Consider the following 21,930-nt stretch of genomic DNA (forward strand, 5'->3'; position numbering starts at 1 on the left):
TACAATCATATCTCGACCGGTCAAGATAATAGTATCTCGACCGGTCAAGATAATAATATCTCGTCCGGTCCAGATAATATCTCGCCCGGTCAAGATAATATCTCGGCCTGTCGAGATAAATTATTTTTCTCACCATGGCCACTCCAGGGCTCCGTACTTTAGCATTCAGGCATGCATGAAATATAGACAGGTTAATTAACAATATGTCTCAAATTTGGTTTCATCATTATTGATGCGTGAACGCCGGTGAAATCGAATCGAGTTGGAATCATGAAACAGAGGCATTTAATAGGACACATAGGGAACTAGTCTCCACCAGGATAATAGCGTTTGTGATGTTTGGAGATTTCTTTTAGGATTAATATATGACAAATCGAACAGATCTGTTGAACACATGACTGTAGTGTGTACAGATTTGCGTGATGTATGGAGAAAATATGTAAGAGTAATGCGTGCATATTTTCACTGAAATAGCACACTGTGTTCATGACTTGAGGCCTTTTGTTGAAAACGAACCAATCCTGTATACATTTGGAAGGCAAGCCAATAGAGCACCGAAGTCCTGACGTCACTGTCGGTAGAGGGCGTCAGTCCCCAGGTTCATGTGTTTTTTATTTGCATTATAATCCCCATAGGGGGATTTTAGATCTCTTCATATAAGAACTGCGTTTGAAAAATAAACCGATCACCCCGGCCTTTTCACTCATATGGATATGAAGCATCGACTGAAGGTGGAAATGTACAAATATACCCAAAGAGTAACACAATAAGCGTTAGAAACGAGTCGGGTGGCTGCATCTGCCTGTCGCACAACATAAACTGAATGTTAATTACGTTTATTTTAATTCTTATTTTATTGATATTTAATGTTTTGTGGTTAGTACGAGTTGAGTCACCACCAGCTGAGCTTATGTCAACGAGGAATCTCAGGAACGCAATGTGTTGACAGCTGGGCGTGACGTATATTAGCAGCGACATTGCTTTCATATGTAGTTCAAGGCTTTTGCGGCCACATTAATTCCATTTTCTCCAGAAACTGGCTGTATCAAATATTAATGAACATCATTGACGACACACAGCCACTCCCCTGACAGAAAGGCCTGGGTGGTCGGTTTATTTTTCAAACATATAGTTCTTATATGAAGCGATCTAAAATCCCCCTATGGGGATTATAATGCAACAAAAAAAATACATGAACCTGTGTACTGGCGCCCTCTACTAAAAGTGACGTCAGACTTCGATGCTCTATGGGGAAGCAAACAGTTCCGTGTTGATCACATGACTATATAGATAGTGTATACCGATTTGCGTGATGCATATGGATAAAATGTGTACGAGTAATGCAATGAAATGTTTTTAGCAAATATTGTCCTCATCGTGGCGCTATAACAGGCTGTTCTGAAGAATTTGGGGCAGAGGTTCGTGGTTGGCATCCAAGGAGTGTGTGCAGAGTTTGGCATCGGCTGGGCCGAGGTTAGCTGGTAACGGACAGACACACGGACGGATGTATGGACGGACGGAGTACAAAACATACTCTCTCCCCATGCCTTCGGCCTGGTGGAGACAATAAGCATAGAATAAGAGTCTAGCAAAAGCAGCACCCACTTGAGGCCATGTTGCACCTTTCAGTCAACCAGACAAAAGTGGTTTACTTTAAACTAACCACAATTGCCTTCATTTTGAAGTGTAATAAAACTAAGTACCATAATTAAACAGTGCCTTTATATCAGAAAACGGCTTAAAATGTTGATGTAAGGGAAAAATAACAGGACTAATTCCCTATTCTCACATTATGTGGGGACCTCATGTGATATAGAAATAAATTCCAGACGTCTGTGTTTTGTGTGGCACATTGGCACAGCATAAGTGAAGTCTCTATTTTGCTCACATTTACTGACTCACCCCTGGATATGATCGGAAAAGCCATTTGTATAGCTGCTGTTGAAAAATAGAAAAGATGTCCTTACTGCCATGCATCCGCCACCAAGTTTTCTGACTCCACAAACCATCCAAGTCGTGTGAATTCACATCATCATGTGCCTTTTGGCAGACCGGTCTGGCCCCAAGCGCTGGGTGGGCTTCTTGCAGAAACCAAAGAGTGGAAGAGACAGACAGCATCTGTCAATCCCTTTGCCCTGAGGTCCCCAATGCTTGCGGCAGGCATGGTAATGTGAATTCACGCGATGGTTTACCAGGCTATTACTCTGATTAACTGGCATCATAACTGGAGGCCTGCCAAGGCAAATGCTTTTCACTGTGCATAAACTGTATTCCTTATTTTACACACTGTAGATTTACTACTATAATAGGACAGCAGCACATCTTTGTTTCAATCTAAACGCATGCACGCACGCACACACGCACACACAAGCAGTCCCAAGCAAGGTCCCTTATGTCGCGTTCACACGGGCAGCTGAAACAATGCAGTCTATCATTCATTGTCAATGGAAGCCAGCGACATGTAATGGCGTTGCAAAGAGGCAAAATCAACTGACAACTTTTTGCATCGTTTCAAGTGCCCGTATGAACTTACCATGAGTTTTTTGGTGCTTTCATTATTCCTTATTCTATTTACTACTACTATTACTATAACAACAACAATAACAACAAAAAGTGCCCCTTGGGGCACAGGTCTCCACCAGGCCAGGTCAGGTTGTGGCCTCCTGGTGGTGGACGGGCGGATGGACAGAGTGCAAAACATACTCTCCCCGTGCCTTTGGCTATGGTGGAGACAATGACGATTATAATTATCATCAGTTTTTATTCTTAGTTGTAACCTTTTTAAAGCCCCAACTTTTAATGCCCATTAATGCATTATACCTTTAAGCAGGAAATGGTTGGAAATAATTAATTTTTATTCAAGTTAGGTGCCTAATAACATGGATTGTGTAAATGTTTTAGTGACAGTCTCACCCCGATGTCTTAGTTTGAACTGAAATGTGGTTAAGGACAAGTGCCAATAACTCACATTTGGCTGTGCGGGTTTGTTTATGTAATTGTTTTGTGAAATTTGGTTTGTCTGTGTCTGTTTTTGATTTTATCATCTGGCCAAACATTTTGGAATATATTGCTCTGAGGATCAATTTGGGGCCCTCCCCTCTGCTTGTAATCTGTGTTTATAGGCCCCCATCCGCTGATCTTCTGGAGTCAGTTGTGTCATGTGAAACAATACGCAGGAGTTTACACCACCACATATACAGTATGCTACAATTAATGCAGTATATGAATCCATAATCTTTGTCTTTGTATAGGTATAGGCTTATCACGGTCATTCTCATTGATTGAGACGTGTCTCTCACATCAACCGTGCTGACAACACAGTGCTGGTGGGCCTGACAACGAGAAGGAAAACCGCCTCTTCCTATGAATGTCGGCAAGACCAAAGGAGATGCTCCTGGACTTCTGTCAAAACATTGCCACAACCCAGAGCATCCTGTCAGGAGGCATGAGTCTGACCATATGCGGTGGAGCTCTTCCCAGGACTACGCTGCGATAGGTGATGCAGTCGGCCGAGCCGACGCCACGGGGAGCGCTCTCCCGTCTCCGCGGGACATTTATGAGAGCAGGTGAAGGATTATGAAGGACAAACATCATCCTAGCAACAAACTGTTTGTGATGATGAGACATTGGAAGAGCCTTGAGATGCCTCAAAGCCAAGAGCTCGAGGCTCAGAAAGATTCTCTTTGTTTTTCGCCAGCAGCTGTCATGATGAGCCCTAAATGAGGACATTGTCGAAGAACGAAAACAGGGGGAACAAAATAACTGAAACAGACAAGCGAGGTTCATGTGCAGTAGCACATGTGGGAAGAGCTATGGTGACGTCTCTCCTTTCACACCGAGAGAGAAACATCGCACCTGTGCTTTTAAAGTAGGAGTTATAGCACATTCACCAATGCATTTGTACGTTCATTCTCTCTGTTTCTTAACAGCTGATGGTGTGGTGGTTGGTGGGGTGGCTGGGAGAGGCTGAGCAGACATGTATTTATGTATATGTATATATTTGTATATTGTCTGTATCTGTGTACTGTACGTCTTACCCTTATTGGCCAAGGGTTCCCGCCGATATATAATGCCAATTTGCTCAGACACATATGACGTAAATTCTCTGTTCATTGTCAATGGCATTTTTAAGGTTTGTTCAGACAACACAAACATTAAAGTTGTATAGGAGGAAAAATCGCACCCGTTATCATCATAGATCATCATGCATCATCTCATATTGGCCAATCAGAATGCCTGTTGCTTTTGATTGGTTAGCTGATTTGCTCGTTTACATATGACGTACATTTTCCCTTCAATGTCAATGGCGTTTAATGTTTTGATGTTTAATTTCCGTCATTTAGCGGAATTCAGACCTAATTTCTCCGTTCATTGTGAATGGCAAATCTTGAGACGAGTGGGGACAAGATTTAGCGGACATTTGACCTAAACAACTTTCGTGTACTGACTTTTGACCTCTGACCTTTAGATCACCCTTGAATTATGAATAATTTCTTCTGTTGGCGCGGCCAAACCCAGTCGTTTTTAAGAAATGTGGCAATATGGTAGAAGGCTATGCCACCCTCCTTAAACATGAAGGGCACAACCAATAAAACTTCAATACACATACGTCTCCTCACGAGAAACGCGTGCGTGCGTGTGTTTAGATTGAAACAAAGATGTGCTGCTGTCCTATTATAGTAGTAAATTTGGCTGACCCTTAGATCTCCTATCATTTTTAAATGATGAATGAATGAATAAAAATATAGCTGCAAGCAGCGATAAGAGCGAATGCAGCAATAAATAAAAAAAGACTACATGCAATACGCACAATAAGCGAGGCGCACTTCCAGGGCTGAGGGGGGGCTGTCGCTCGGCTGCTCGACCTGTCCAAAGGGCCAGCCTTCTTGCACCAGATGGGACGAGTGACATAGCCCTGGTCCAGAGTTCTCTCTGACGCCCTGCCAAGCGCTCCTCTGCTGAAAGAAAATCCCACTGCCGTGTTTGGGCTATTCAATCAGTTAACACTTATTCCAAAAGGGAATAGCAACAACAAAAATTGCGGTCTTGTTTCCATTACTGTAAGCCCTATGCAATCAATTCATAGACATGACATGACCTGACATGAAGAATAACAACTTTGCTGCTCACTCACAGAAACAAAGGCTGTTTTGTGTTGTTGAAAGTCTATTCTCCAGGGTGGGCATTCTCTCAGGACCATGCCTTCTCTCTTTATAATATACTTTTACTCTTTGGGTTAAAGGTGGTACAGACAACATTTAAGCCTATTCAAAAGATATATATTTTGCATTTCTTTCAGCCACTATACTGTATAATTGTGCTGGGGTGTTTTCCATGCAGTAAGACATGTCCCTCTGGCTGTATGTTGGGTTTGTTCCAACGTTTATGTTGACATTCATGCTATATTTTATTTGTTATAATAGAGCACCGAAGTCCTGACATAACTCGCTCATCCCTTCGATTCCCCTGGTTCGCGGAAGTAATTTCTCTATGGAGAATAACATGGGGTGATCTTAACATCGTCTACTATAAGCCTTGTGGTCCAAAAATAAACAAGCTGTCTCGGCGTTATTGTCAGGGAGGTGTCTCTGTATCGTTTGCACCAGTCAGTCACTCATATATGATACAGTCTGCTTCTAGCAAAAATCTAACTAATTCAGCAGCAGTAACATTAGCGTTTTCTCTCAGTCAGTTGATTCTTCACATCCATGAGTGAAGCAGCCGGGGTGACATGTTTATTTTTCAAACACAGTTCTTATATGAAGCAATCTAAAAATCCTCCTATGGCGATTTCAACGCAACTAAACAAATACATGAACCTGGGGACTGACGCCCTCTACTGAAAGTGACGTCAGACTTCGGTGCTCTATTGTTTTGGAAAATTAAAGAAATAATGAAAAACCAAGAGCCAAGTATTAAAGGACAATATCAGTCAGCAGAACCAAGGCCAGGTGTTTTCTATTAATCTAACATGGTTACAATTACAATTTAGGCATTTAGCAGACGCTTATCCAGAGCGATTTACATTAAGCAAGAACAAAAAGGCATGGGAATACATCAAATATATAAAATGCATTCATCATGAAACATGCGTAAGATAAGAACGTAACTAGAACATATCTATATAATGACACTATACATATAAACTATACACTATGCTATACATATGTACTATGAAGTGCTATGACTACATACAATGCAATTATTGTGCTGTCTACATGACATGCTATAAGTCTGTTTCAAATGCTATCTAAGTCTAAAAAATGCTATCTAAGGGGGTGGGGTAAGTGCTATGGGCCATGATGGAGTCTGAAAATGTGGGTTTTCAGACTACGGCGGAAGATTGGGAGTGATGCTGCAGTTCTGATTGCAACGGGAAGTGCATTCCACAGTTTTGGGGCCAGAAGGAAGAAGAGTTTGGGACGTGTGGAGTGTTGTCCCGGCGTTTTTAGTGAGTGTACTTCCAGCTTTACTGTGTTGGCTGATCTGAGTGCGCGGGAGGGTTTGTAGGGTTCAATCGTGCTTGCAAGATATGGGGGAGCCATGCCTTTGGTTGCTTTGAATGCCAGCATCAGAGTTTTGTATTCTGTGCGGGCAGCGACCGGGAGCCAGTGCAGGGAGCGTAGCAGGGGGTAGACATGTGAGAATTTTGGCTGGTTGAAGACCAAGCGAGCTGCGGCATTTTGGATCAGTTGGAGAGGCTTAAGTGCACATGCCGGTAGGCCAGTAAGGAGGGAGACTTACAATAGTCAAGTTTTTTTTGTTGGTTAAAATTTAGTGTGAAGTTACTTCACACTCAACTGTAATTCACAAGAGTACAGTTGAAAGGCAGGCCCTCATTTTCAATGTAGCGAGATACAGAACACAATAATCTACAGGAATGACATATACAGCAACATCAAAATACGCAAATCAGAAGACAGAAAACACACAAAAAAAACCTCAAAGAACAAAAACATATAAACCAAAAATCTAATACTTAAATAAAGTATTTATTCAGCTACAATCCTGAACAAAAATGTTGGAAAGCATTGCCCTGAACGGACCCAGAGATGGAAGTGATCTGATTTTTAAGGACTTCTGGAGCTCATTCCAGGCAGATGGAGCACTGGAGAATGCTGCCTTGCCTAGCTCTGTCTGAGTAAAAAGAACCTTGAGCGTCAGGAAGTCACTCAAGCGAGATTGATAGGCAGGGTTCTGATCCAACATAAAAACAATATAAGGGGGGAACATTCCTGAGATGGCTTTAAAAATAAACAGATACCAGTGCTTATCACGTCTCTCAGACAGAGGATAAGCCTGCGTTCTCAACATACTGTACGTAGAGTGTACAATGATGGGTACCATAGCTGTCACCAGTGAACCATCTCAGGGCAGAATGCTACACAGTGTCAAGGCAGTCTTAGAGACTTCTTGTAAATTAATACAATACATTGTGTATACTGTAGAGTAGACTACACAATTAGAGAATGTAGAAGAATTGTTATTTTCCCTCAACGTTTGCCAAAAGCATGGAATTGTCTTATCCAACGACAACAAAGATATTCTTTAATTTTGGATCTGAGAGGCTAAAACTCATCAAATGGTGTTCCGTGGCTCAGATGCATGCTGAAAAAATAATGGTCCTTGGCATGAAAAGTGTAGAAAACCACTTACAAAAGCCAGAGTAAACTAAAATGCCCCCAAACATGTTTGAAAGTGAAATATCCCATTATTCTTGCAACCTCAAATCTGGCAACTAGGCTAAATGAAAGTGATAACTTCAGCTATGTGAATGAGACATTTTGCAAGGATGAACAAAAGAACACAGTTCCCCTAATAGTGTCACAATCAAAAACCTTGTGTAACATATTTTTCCCCTTCCACGCAGCTGCACTCCACATAGAAAATGTTTCCCCAAATGACTAGGTTTATTTGTGCTGTCCTGGGCTAGCATATTAGTGAGTGGGGAACCAGGGAAATTTCCCTGTGTGCCCTGTGGTGCAATTGCTTGCTTCTATAATTTTTATCCCACGATTTTGTAACCCATTTTTCACCCCTGTGTCAATTATCTAATGTGATCCTGGGCTCTACACACACTCCGCCAACCTTGATGACACTGCATTCTCCTATGAGGCCCCTCACTTCTGTAATGGTCTCCAACAGTCTGGAAATTAAAGTTCTGTGTGGGACTTTGATTTATAGCCATTTTGTCTTAGAATGGAGTTGAAACAACAGATGTTAAGGAGGCGGAGAAACACACCTTATTGATCCTATCTATCTGACCTTATTTATACGCGCCCAAAACCACCCAGAATCCTCTATGCTTTTCGTATATCCCTCCTCCGCCCCTGTCACCACCTCATCTATCTGACCTTATTTATACGCGCCCAAAACCACCCAGCCACATTCCTTGCCACTCCATCCCGTTTCTCTCCTGCTCTCTCCCTATCTCTCCCCCTCTCTCCCCCTCCTTCCACAGGTTCCTGCAGGGGGATCGCCACACGCCCCCATGGGGTGACCATGCAGGTTTGAGGCCTCATGGTCAGAGACGGGAAGGACAGGGGCAGCCTTTGTAGTTCCTGGAGAAAAAACTGCAACATATAGATCCTATACCCAGATAAGTTAGGGGTATACAGTAGAAATGTATGCAGTACAAAACCAGATACGGTGGTGGTATGCTCAAACTCCAGCTCAAAAGCTTAATTGATTTCATTTAGATCAAGGCTCACAATACGTTGATTCACAGGGGAAAAGTACATTTTATGTGGGTTCTCAACTTCCAGCACATAAACAAAGTGGATGTGTTGGCCAAGGAAGAAATGGGAGAATGGCGCCTGAGGGCTTCTCGCCCTCAGGCGTCTTACTGGTAATTTATCCTCTGTAAAAGACCCTGAATGGTCTGGACATCTGGGTAAATGAGCACAAAATGAAACTGAACCCAAGAAAATGTAAAGTCATACATATCACTGGCATGAGACAGAAACCGGCCCTCCCAACACTCTCCATTGACCAAAACATACTAGTGTGTGACTCGGTAAAGGTTCTGGGGGTCACCATTCAAGCGAACTTGAAATGTGACAGCCAGGTAGACCATATGTTGACCTCAGCCAATAGAAAGCTCTTTGTCCTATGTCGCCTGAAGAAATTCAGGGTCCAAGACCCTGAATTGGTTTTAATCTACACAGGCTACGTGCGCCCATTGCTGGCATATGCAGCCCCAGTCTGCCACAGTTCCTTGACTGCCAACCAGACTAAAAGTCTGGAAAGGAGAGAAGAGTCCAAAAACGGGCTTTCAGAATCATTCTCGGCCGGAGGTACTCGGGATACACAGGAGCTCTCTGCACCCTCACATTGTGCACCCTAGCAGAGAGGCGCGCCCACCTATGCCTTGACTTCGCCAGGAAGCTGTTCAAATCTAACTTCAGGAACTGGCTACCTCCTCTCAGGAAAGAGATATCTGGACGTCAAACTAGAAATGGAGACGACCTGGACACCCCATCATGCAGAACTGAGAGATACAGAAAATCACTATTACGGCCCTATGTGGCCTTAGTGTTGTTGTGATTTGTGTGTAATCCACTGTCAGTATTTTTCAGTGCTACATGTGTGGCTTATTTGGAGGCACACCTGGGCCTCATCTCATCAGCCAGCCACCAGCATAAAAGGCTGGGAGAAGCTCCTCGTCAGTCTTGTTACCATCCGTCACCTGTGCTGATCTTGTTGTAGGCTGTAGTCTGTAGGCTGTGTGCCATATCTGCTTAGTGCTATATCTTATTTAATATTTGGACGTATAGCTGCGTTCGCTTCCCGCGTTTGCGCGTCTTACTTGTTTACTTAGTGTTTAAAGTACAGACCACAGTACGCTATCTTGTTGCAAACCGCCTTCTTGTGTTCCAAAGAGGGAAGCGATTGGTAAGGGTGTGCTGCCATTTCTTTTATTCCCCCTTTTTGACTCTGTTTATGTTTAGTCAGGGAGCCTATAATTGTAATTCATTGTTGGTGTAGCTTAGCTCCTTTTCTTTCCAGTTAGGGTTGGGGTTTTTGTTTGTTGTTTCTGGCTTTGGCCACCCTGATGTCTTACACGCTTGCCCTATCCTCATAGTGTTGTAAAGCTTTGTTTGCGTACCTGGTTTGTGATCCTTGTGATGGCCACATATATTACTCCTTTGGAGCCTAGACCCAATTTAGGGTCACTAAGGTCGTCCGGGATCAGCAGCAGGAGTTTTCGGATGTTCGGATGGTAATGGCACAATTTGACTTAAAGTCAATCCCATATATGTGCGGACTTTTAAATTATAGTGGATTTTAGATTTGAGTTTTACACCATTTGGATTTTTAGATAGGCTATTTCATTTTAGATTTGAAGTTTTATAATTCCACATAAACCCACATAAACTGTACTTTTCCCCTGTGAATCAACTTATTGTGAGCCTTGATCTAAATGAAATCAATTAAGCTTTTGAGCTGGAGTTTGAGCATACCACCACCGTATCTGGTTTTGTATTGCATACATTTCTACTGTATACCCCTAACTTATCTGGGTATAGATCTATATGTTGCAGTTTTTTCTCCAGGAACTACAAAGGCTGCCCCTGTCCTTCCCGTCTCTGAACATGAGGCCTCAAACCTGCATGGTCACCCCATGGGGGCGTGTGGCGATCCCCCTGCAGGAACCCGTTTAATAATTCAGTGTTTTTAATGGCACCTGTCTTTTAAAACCTGTGATCATGCTGAAAGTTGAATAAACAATAAACATAAAACATAAACATAAATTTCCAGAGCCTCCAGGTCCTTTCCTGGGTTAACCACATCCACGGCTGGGGATATACTGGCTCTGGTTTTGCATATTTGTATTGTTTTGATATGATTGGTTTATTTGCTATGTATGTTTAGTTCTGAGGACCCAGTAGGCCCTGGCCTGAAGCCTACACCCGATATCACCTGCCCTTGGGCTCAGTCCCACTTTTAGGATCATGATTTCCCAGTTATAATAACCCCTCTTCCCTTCTGTATTTTAACTTGAATATATTTTTATATGTTGAATACATTTGACACTTTTGTTACATCAATCGTTACATCGGGTTCATTCTGAACCCGTATCAAATTGGGGAACCTTACCCTGTTCAGTTACATGGTTAATTTGTTTAATGGATCCCTCACTATATATGAAATGACTATGACACCCTTATAGTCATTTCGTATATAGCCCTGCTACACGAACAAAAGTCATTTTGAGGGTGAATAGTCCTTTCAGCACATAGATAGTCTATAAGTCGATTGAATACTTTATTAGACAGAAATGTAAACAGTACTACTACTAAGTAGTCAAACACTTGGTCTAAAAGCAGAGCAACAAAAACTTTCTTGCAGTCTTGTTTCTATTCGGGTCATGTGTATTCAATTCATAAACATGACATGAGAAATAACAAAATATCATCACAAAATATAAAACACATGTACATACAGTGGAAGCAAAAAAAGGGGTTGAAAAGGCGGGCGGAGTGGGGGCTGTGATCACTTGTCTAAGGGAGATAAACCGGTATGATACTCAACATTGTGTCTTATAAGATAAGAGGTATCAACAACCTTGATGGAATTCTGCAACCTACAGCACTCATTCTAATGACTCTATAGTTGTAGAGTTCTCAGAGCTATAGCACTGAACTTGGTGACACTGCATTCTCCTATGAGGCCCCTCACTCCAACAGTCTGGAAATTAAAGTTCTTCCCTCTCTGGCAGAGTGTAGGACTTTGATTTATATAGCCATTTTGTCTCAAGCCAAATTAATTTAATTTATATGGAGTTGAAACAACAGATGTTAAGGAGGCGGAGGAACACACCTTGATCCTATCTATCTGACCTCATTTATACGCGCCCAAAACCACCCAGAATCCCCTATGCTTTTCGTATATCCCTATCTCCATTATAGGAGACAAGAATTGGATAATTATCACCATTTCGGTGGCTCTTCTATGAGTACCACAGACAGTTTACAGCGAGAGCAGCGACTCGACTCCAGCAGTGGAACATTTCCACCTACTGGGGCGCGCTGGATGTCGAGCTTGCGACTGCTCCAGGCCCTGTCCATAGGTTCCCGCATGCTTTGTAACAATTATAACGACAAAGGATTGCCAAGCCAACTCATACAAACTACTCCATGTTTGCTTCTACTGTGGCGGAGTGCACAACCGGTCTAGTTGCCCTCATAATCCCACCAAACCAGCTAACAGTTGACTCCTTAAGCATCTGGCCACCCCCATCAATATCCCCGCCCTAGCCGAAGCGTTCGCTTTCCACCCCAACATCCCATTCGTTCGCCTTTTCATCGATGGTCTTAACACTGGTTTTTCACCAGGTCTTTTCTCACTCCCCGATCAATCCCATTCCTGCAATAACATCCAGTCTGCTCTAGCAGAACCCGACATTGTCACTACTCTACTTGAGAAAGAGGTCAAGCAAGGCTTTATGATAGGGCCATTCGATCCCCCCCCCCATTTCCCTCATGCCGCATAAGCCCATTAGGAGTATCGACCAGAACATACTCTGAAAAGAAAAGGCTAATCATCTAAAGCTGCCCCACACGGTTCGTCCATCCCCAGTATTATCAGTCTCATCCCCCAGAGCCAGCCCCTATTCACTCCACTACCATCTCTCTGATCCGACTCGCTGGGCGCGGTGCCTGGCTGTCCAAAGCTCCCACTCCACCCAGACTCATGGCACATATTTGGCGATGCCACATAGAGCTCAGGCTCTGGAACCTCCTGCTGTCTCCTTTTTCTATAATGATTTTCACTGTAACCGGTCATAGTCGCGGCTTCTCTTTTGGGTCATGAATGGACCAGCCGATCAGTGTGAACTGACAGTAAAGTACTATATCATATCATATCAGTTCTCATCCATTCAGATAACCAAGCCACCATTCACATGTTAAGTTAGACTTTAATATATTAGCGCCCCTCACTTCACACAGGTGTGATTTTTCTGTTTTATTTTGAATTATTACTTGCACAAGTAATAGTTTCGCCCGGCTCGTATGCACCGTCCCAGCCAACCCGCCACTTTTGATGCGTATGCACCGTCCCAGCAAATTGTGCATGATTTGCTGGGACCAGATTACATGGTGTGTACATGTATAACTAGCTCTCAATGATGACGTAAGAAATATGTGGATTAAAGGACCCAATGCCAGAGTGTAATTGGTTTTCGATGGTGACGTAATGACGATATGTGTTGGGAGGATAAAGGTAATGCTCCTGTGTATACATGTATGTAATCTGGCACCACTGCCGTATCAGGCACAATTTGCTGGGACGATGCATACGCATCAAAAGTGGCGGGACGGCTAATCAACTTACAAATTACATATACATGTATATATAGGTTGACAGTTTGTAGCGGTCGAAAGTACTTGCGCGCTCTGCTTGCGCACTAGTTGGCCATTTATGGCCTACTAGTGTGCAACAAGCAAGTATGCACTCGACAGTGCAGATCTAGTTCTATTTGTATTGTATAAAAAAATCCTTATGTGTGTGTGATATAGCATAACATGTTTGAATTGCCTTGATCTTTTTGCAAATAAAAATATGACTAAAACTAAATGGAATTTTATTAAAAAGATTATATCAAAATAATTTGATGTCCACCCCCATATACTGAGAGCATTGGTCCCACACAGCTATGAAACATTATTTATCTCTGATTTCACATTGTTTCAATCATCAAAATCAAAGTCGTACGATTTGTCACACATGTTACCACAGTGAAATTTGTTCTCCGCATTTGACCCATCTCTTGGAGCGGTGAGCCGCAGCCAACGAGCGGTGAGCTGCAGCCGTGCCGCGCTCGGGAATCATTTGATTATTTGAATGATGACATTAATATAGACTTCAGTACCGGATGGCTTGAGCAAATTATACAAAGTATTAGCTTCACATGTTCGCTAACATCAGGAGTGAATTTGATGGACCATAACGTTCCCCTTGTCCATTCCAATTTGAACAGACAAATCATCTAAACACATCCATGTGTCTGCATAAAAGAATGACTCACTTTTGATTAAAGTTCCCATGATGCTGTGTTTTCCATACCCTTATGGTTTGAGGAGTTTATCCCACCAGCCACTATAACAAAGAGCCCTGGAGGAATGGCTGTCTTGCTTGTGTAGCCCCCAACCTAGACTCGACCCACAACAACCCTGCCAATCGGGCTCAGGCATATAGGGCCTATACAGATAGCATAATAGCAGGAACGTACCGGAAATTTAGCATCATATGCAGGTGTGTATACAATAACATGCCGCCATGAAGCAGGGTAAAAAAAGCGGACTGATTAGAGTCTAATCATGTGCAACAGTGCATATGATAGTGGTTTTGCCCCCTGAACCTACACTAGACTGGAGCAGTTTTTCAGTGGTGCAACCACTCCTACAACCAGCAATGTCTGTGCGTATCTATGTAGCCCGTGCGTATCTATGTATCAGTGGTCTGTCATGAGCACGAGTATATGACTTATTAGTACCAATAGGGGGAGCCAGAAACAGAGAGAGATAGTGCTGTGCCTGCTGCCTGCTAATAATCACAACTGAGTGGTGCTAGACTAAATCTGCCGTGTATGTCTGTATGCAAAGTCGCTGCTCCCCAATGGCTGCACCAATGGCCCTGAATTTGCTTTTGCACACAGGCATTCCCCATTACATTATGGAGGTCTTAACGAGGCCCTATTTTTCATTTAAAATAATTATGTAACGCTGTTTATTAGCGGTTTTCGCCAACTCTCTAGTTTTCTAGAGAGTTGCAACCCGTGTTGCAACCCGTCAGCGGACACATGTTACCTATTTAGTATTGATGCTAATCGCGTTATGATTACTAAGGCACGGTCTCCTGAGAACGAAGGGAGCCATGCATCTCTCTCTCTCTCAATGATTAGGTGCGACTGTGTGTGTGTGTGTGTGTGTGTGTGTGTGTGTGTGTGTGTGTGTGTGTGTGTGTGTGTGTGAGTGAGTGAGTGTGTGTGTGTGAGTCGAGAGAGAGAGATACGTACAGAGAGGCAGAGACAGTGCTTTGAGCTTGCTTTGTGGGCCACTTGGGGGTTCGCAGACTACCTGCCTCAAACTGCATGTATCAATACCAGGCTATGATCTGTCTTCACTAAAGAGTGGACTAGTGTTTGTAAACTAAAGAAAACCGTCTCTATTAGACACAGGTGACTGGTGAGGTTAATTATAGATGTCCACAACTGGCACAACAGATCGATCAGCAGAGGGAGCCACACAATCACATGATGACAAGGCATGCTGTTAATGGGCATATATGCTGTACCTATAGTTCAAACACAAACTCAATGAATTTTTTTTATAGAGCTATAGATCTTTGGAACAAGTTAGCACTTGACATCCGTCTAACAAATAATAATATCAGCCTTTAAGAAAAAGATAAAGAGTTATTTACTTGAATGACCAGTTGAATGAACAACTTTAGGCTAAATTTTTTTATTTTTAAGTTATTCTGTTAGTTATTCTGTCTAGTGTTTGTTTTAATCTGTTTTATACGTAATTGAGAATTGATGTATGTTATTTAATTGTGTTTTATATACTGATATTGATTAACTGAATTGAAAGCAAATCATGTTTGCCTTTCCTTTCATCAAATCCAAAAACTGTTGACAATTGAGGCTTAACTGAATACAGTACAGTAGGCCTACATCAAATGAATGAATTAATTCTAATAATTGTAGTTTAATGCTTTTGTAGGAAATGGACATATACAAATATAGTTCTATTTGTGAATTTGTGGATTTGTGACAGGAAGCCAGCCTGCGTGGAAATGGTGAGGATAAGGTTGCTGTTGAATGTCTGTTAACTAAAAGTGATTCCAAAAAGATATATCTTTGTACTCAAAATCAAAAGTGATTGAGAACTCAAACAATGATGTTATTCAGGTATTACCTGAATAACATCATTGTTTGAGTGTATTGAGTGTATTGTTTGAGTGTATTAAATACATCTGCAGCAATTGTATTTACTGATGGCAGTAAATAAATCTGCCAAGAAATGGCAGAATGCCAGGAACGAGTCACCATCTGTTGTCTGCTTGACCTATCACAGAGCAAAACTATATGCCGTTGATGACACACATCCGGTTACGTCACGTTACAGCACAATTAGTTGCCCCTATCGAATTCAGTTACCCCAGGCTGAGCTCCCAGGGGTTGACCCATGCCCGACTGCCCGGGGCAGGTAAATAAATTGGTCGGGCAGGTGAAGTTTGCTACCGGGTTGCCAGACCGGGCAGTCTGTGTGAACCTTGAGTGGGGATGCAACCGTCTTTAGTTCGATATAAACGCAACACAATATATGTGACCAGATTTGACTGAGAGCCTGCCATCGTGCAACCTCCAGCTTTTCATCTGGACCCATGGACCCTGACAAAGGCTTTTACAGACGAAATGCATAGGTCGTTATATTTAATGCTCTTTGCCGAGATGCCGCTTAAATAAAGGCTTTTCTACTTGACTGTAGCATAGTGCCTTGGACCTCTTTTTGTACTTTTTGTGCTGGATTATATTCACATAGAGCAGACGTCAGTTTTACAGCAGTAAATTGTTCAAGACAAGCCAGCAAATACAAAGGGCAAAAAGGGAAATTCAAGTCAGACTCGTGGGAGGAGAAACAATTAAAGATACATTTGTGGCAAGCCAAAATGTTCTCTGTCACACAAATTGTAGAACCATCAATGCGAATTTTGTCATAATGATGGAGTATCCTGTTTTGATTTGCTTCAAATGGTCACAACAAGCTGCATGGTCAGTCAATTTAATAACAGTTAAAGTCTCTAAAGTATTCCCTTGATGAAACACACTTTTAGAGCACACAGTGGTAATGAGGACTATATCAATACATGGCACATGCCAAGACATTTTGAAATACATTATTTTTTGTGTATTTTTAAATAAAAAGTCCCTACAATTAGATTTTAAATTAGGCTACTTCCTGCAAATGTACTGCGTGATGACATACAATGATTTAAATTCTTCATTGGGAATAACCCCTTGAGATTAATCATCTCGTTTTCAAGAGGGTCCATAGATGCATACATTCAGAATCACATGATAGCTATTGTAACTTCCTCCACTCGCGGGAGACACTATTGGGCTGCTACGTTCTTTATCCAACTCAAGATGACAGCCAGACAGTGCACTGGTTGATTGAACACTTCATTAACAGTTAAAAAAGCACAGGAAAGTACAGTTCAATACAAGGTCTGCTAAGAGGATTACCCCAAGAAAGCCTATATGACTCAATTCAGCAAAACATTGAATGACATACAAATGCAAAAACATAATTTAAAAATCAAAAAGCTGAATAATTTGAATATGTACAGTATACGGTTCCAGGGGTTCCAACATCCTTACTGACAGGTGGCACTAGTCATTAGTCCGGCGTCGTGTTATTCCAATTGGTTCCGAGTTCCGACCCCCACATTACATACCCTATCCCTAACAAATCGCACACGGAAGCCACGTATAGTCGAAGTAATGATGTCAGAGTTATGGGCAGTCCCCTCACCCAGCGCCGCATGCTTGTCCTCAAATCCTGTGCCCTCCTGAGCCACCCATGCATAGTAAGTTGGCCTACTGACAGTGTCCACCGAAACAATGGCGTGAATAATCCATTGTTTCAAAATTGACATTACCTCCTGGATCCACTGAATAAAACAAGGTGACCTTTGGCCTTCCAGTTACACAGGATACATAGCCAGCAACAATAAGGCAAATGCAATTGCACTACTTAGTTTACCCGAAAGGCCCTCTTGGGACTACTACCCCAAAGATGGTGGTTAGGGGTGGTTATGTTTCAAAGTTCGAGGTTGAGGCAAAAGTTCGGGACTGGTGTGGAATTAGTGTTTTTTTTATTTAATTTTTTTATTTGTGGTCCTGGCACAAAACAATTGTTCCCTGTATGTTTCATCAACAAATAATTCAGCAAAAACCAAACCACATGTAGGCCATAACTACCAGATACAACTATGGTGGAAGGAGATGATTAAAGGCTTTTCTGTATTGGGTCCAGATTTTGATCGATTTTTGAACCACATGGTTCTTCAGTCACGGCCTCACAGGTTCTCGTGATACCAGCAAGGAGACTCGAGAGACAAGAAGCCTAGAATAAAAAATTGTGGTTGACCATAGCGATCCATCTCTCTGTCTGTAGTGATTTAAATTTGTATTTTAATTTAGCAATAGTTGCTGACCAGCTAGCCTAGTAGTTCAAAGAATTGAACTGAGGTCCAGCCTCCGGGGAGCCTGGGCAGCCCACAGCCTCCGGGGAGCCTGCCCAGCCTGCACCGGGGAAGGCCTCCTGACGCCCCCTGCTCTATACTCAGCCTGCGACAATCAGAGACTGTGTCCAGCCCGCATCCACTGGAGACTCTGTCGAGGCTTCACCCATTGGAGACTCAGGTGATGAGCCAGACAGGAAGAAGTTCACAGTCCTCTGGTGACCAAGAGGAGTAGGCCAGTGGACAAGCTTCTACCTCTTATTGAGTCGACTCTGAGACATTTGTTTGAGTTTTGTTCGAATTGTGTCACAGACATTTTGAGTGTAATTAAGAGATTGCCTTTTAGTTCAACAGTATTGCATGCCTATGTGTTATTGTGAAATGCTTTGTTTTGAATTGATTAAGTAAGTGAGGAGGCTATGCCCAAATGCGTTTACTAGAAAAGAAAAATAATAATTTGGTTGTAGGACACCAACAGTTTAACTAAGCCATAGCCTATATTTCAGACAGAAGTCCATAGCATAACATTATTATACGATAACTTAAGAGACATACAACAAGGGAAAATTATAAAAGTAATACAATAATCTGACCAGTCTGAAGCGAGTGGTGCAACAGCACCCCCTATTGGTACTCTAAACATCGGGACATAGGTTAAGACATAGGGACATTGCTGTTCCTGCACCACTCCAAGCCGCACTTGCACTAGCCTCAACAACCTTACAGGCGTATGCAAAGGCTAAATTTATGTACCGGTAATTTACATAGCACTCTAGTGTATACTCACTGTGCAGATGTTCTACTGTTAGACAGATTTTAGGTTCTTAGCATGCTTATGATTCTATTTCTATGTATTTGATGTATTACCATGTGTCGTTGCTTACTGTAAATCACCCTCGATTAAGAGCGTCTGCTAAATGCCTAAATTGTAAATTGAAAACCAGAGAGGACAAAAATACTAATAATCCCAACATAATGACAAACAGCTGGGTGTTAAGGTTTTCCATCACGGCCCCAGTGCCTACAGGACCACTGAGGAAGCACTTTCCAGGCCAAACAACTTTGAGATGCTTCATAAATAGAAATGTCTATATGTAAGTAGTCCAAGAAGGGAGGCATGCTATAATCCGACGGAGCATTAGTTCGACATGCGTCCGCAATGTCTAACTAAAGTACTGCACCCTATGCTGAGACGTTATGGAGTGATTGTGTGTTCACTCAGGACAAATGAATGCACTTCATCTGCTCACTGCAGCAGGCTACAGGACACTTCCTTGGAACAGCTGCTCTCTCAGGAGAAGAGATGGCAGCTATACTGTCAGAAATTGGTTTCACAGTAAGTATTTTACATATTATTTAGATGTGTACATATATGATATGAATCTAATTGGGTTCATACTTCACGTATATGTTACAGAGATTATGTTAACATGTACACTGTGTGTCTCAAAACACGTCATTTCTGTGGTCTGTGACCAATCCTCTACAAATATGAAAACACTGAGGTTGCTGGGAGCCAGCCTGGTTCCAGAAGATGCAACAGATGTGGCACACTGCATATTGGTGGAGGGGGAAAGAATTCCTCTGATATTTGACCCTAACCCTAACCCTGCATGTGCCTCATCTTGTTAAATCAATTCGCAACTACCTTAAAGACAAAAACAAATCAAATGCATACTGTACATCCATCCAATGTTCCAGCTAATTACCAGACCTGTTTATCATCTACTGGGGTATTAATGAGAATTCAAGTTGGATGTAAATTGAGTACATTTGCATTACCGTGGTGATGTCACAGATATTCCTGACACGCATCTTAGTGCTATAAAGTGACAGGCTGTCAACTGTGCTTTTGGATCAATCAGTGCAAGCCTTTTTACAGTTGGCTAGTACAGAGCAAATGTGATATGATACTATGTATCATCAACTTCCATCTTGTATTAGAGATGGGAGAAAAACAAGTTAAGTGGAAACACTTGGAACTCACCCCTTTATATGTTTTAATATAAAGGGGTATTTACACTAGGTATATTCATGTGTTTTGTTGCGCTGCAATGTGTACACCTGTGTGCATAACTCCAAATTATGATGATTCATTTTGTGCACATAATGATATATTGGCCAATGTCTTGCTTGAAAATGTTATTTTTCTTACACGCAATCATTCTTTCCTATACTCAAGTAATGAAATGAATGCATTTAAGACCAAATCACCTAACCATATTTCATTCATCAAGTTGTTCCAACTTGTGCTTATGTTACAGAGTGTGAAGACCTGACAGAGGTGACTGTGGAAACAAAGGTTTTGACCACGGAATGCATTCATTGTTTTTATTCTTATTTAGTCCTTTTAAAGCTTTTTGTCTTCTTGATGTACGCACTTTGAGATTTGTCGCAGTTAACTATGGCATTATGCATTTCCTGTCAGTCAGTTGGTCATGCCCTATGGCATCACGTGATGTCATCAATATTAAGCCCATATAGGAGATCCCTGATGTCATCAATATTGGCCAGCAACTCTACACCTCACCTCAAACCCTTAGATCTCCATATATGGAGCTGACCTGTTCAGACATTCCATATGTTGATCCTTCCTCTTCGAAACCAGAGTTCTCAACAGGCCCGAAAATTAAGGCCCGGCCCTACCTGGGCCCTCATCAAACCCTGTACACTCAAGACACTGCCCCCGCTGCCACCTTTAGATCTCCATATGGAGCTGACCTGTTATGACATTCAATATGTTTATCTGCCCTCAATCAAACCCTGTACAATCTGTACGCTCCATATATGGCCAGTACAGAATTCATTCCATATGTTGGTCTGACACCCCCATGCCAAAGTGCCAGTGCTCAGGCGTCAATGCTGCAAATGTGAGAAGCTGCTGGTCCACACCAACGCCAGTGACATCTGTGCAACCTCTGGTGACTCAAATTATTTTCTGAAGAGGAAAAGATACACACACGATTCAAATTTAATAGATCCATGCAAACTGCTAAATTCCACTGGAAGGTGACCGGTCTCTCAGGCAATTAAGAACTAAGAGACGTTGATGTTTTCTGCGGCCTCACACATGCACACCCAGAGCATGCAAGATAGTAGCAGAGTTGAGCCAAATTATCATTAACCTGAAACTGCTGAAAGAAGAGGGAACATGAGCCAGGAGGAAACTGCAATGTTTCACTGGGACAGACAAATACATGATTGGAAATGAAATGAAGTTATTCATTTTATTCCAGTATTGTCAAAATGAGTTGGAGTATGTTGATGTTAGGTTCCCTATCAGCTGTTACACCTAACAACAGTTATTCGTGTTGTTGTATTAATTTCCACAACATTGGCAGCGCATGTATTCGTTTTGATGACACTGGGGCAAACAAATCCTATTGAAACTTGTTTAACTCTTTGCATTGTCATTCCAAATATGCAGTAAATAAGTACATTTATATGGTCGGGGGAGAAGCAAACCATGGTTTGATCATTTGTAGGATATTTTGTGTACAGATGTAGTCTCTCGAGACAGACTGGGTTCCCAGATTGGTACACGATGACCAGATATGATGAGATTCTTTCATGTTCATGTAAGGGTAATTCGACTAGTTACTGTATATTTAATTACAATCATGCTACCTAATCAGGAGCAGGCTGCTGAGCCAGTACTTGCACAACCTGGAC

Source organism: Protomyctophum bolini (assembly GCF_963924005.1).
Source record: "Protomyctophum bolini genome assembly, chromosome: 2".
In the NCBI taxonomy this organism is placed as follows: Eukaryota; Metazoa; Chordata; class Actinopteri; order Myctophiformes; family Myctophidae; genus Protomyctophum; species Protomyctophum bolini.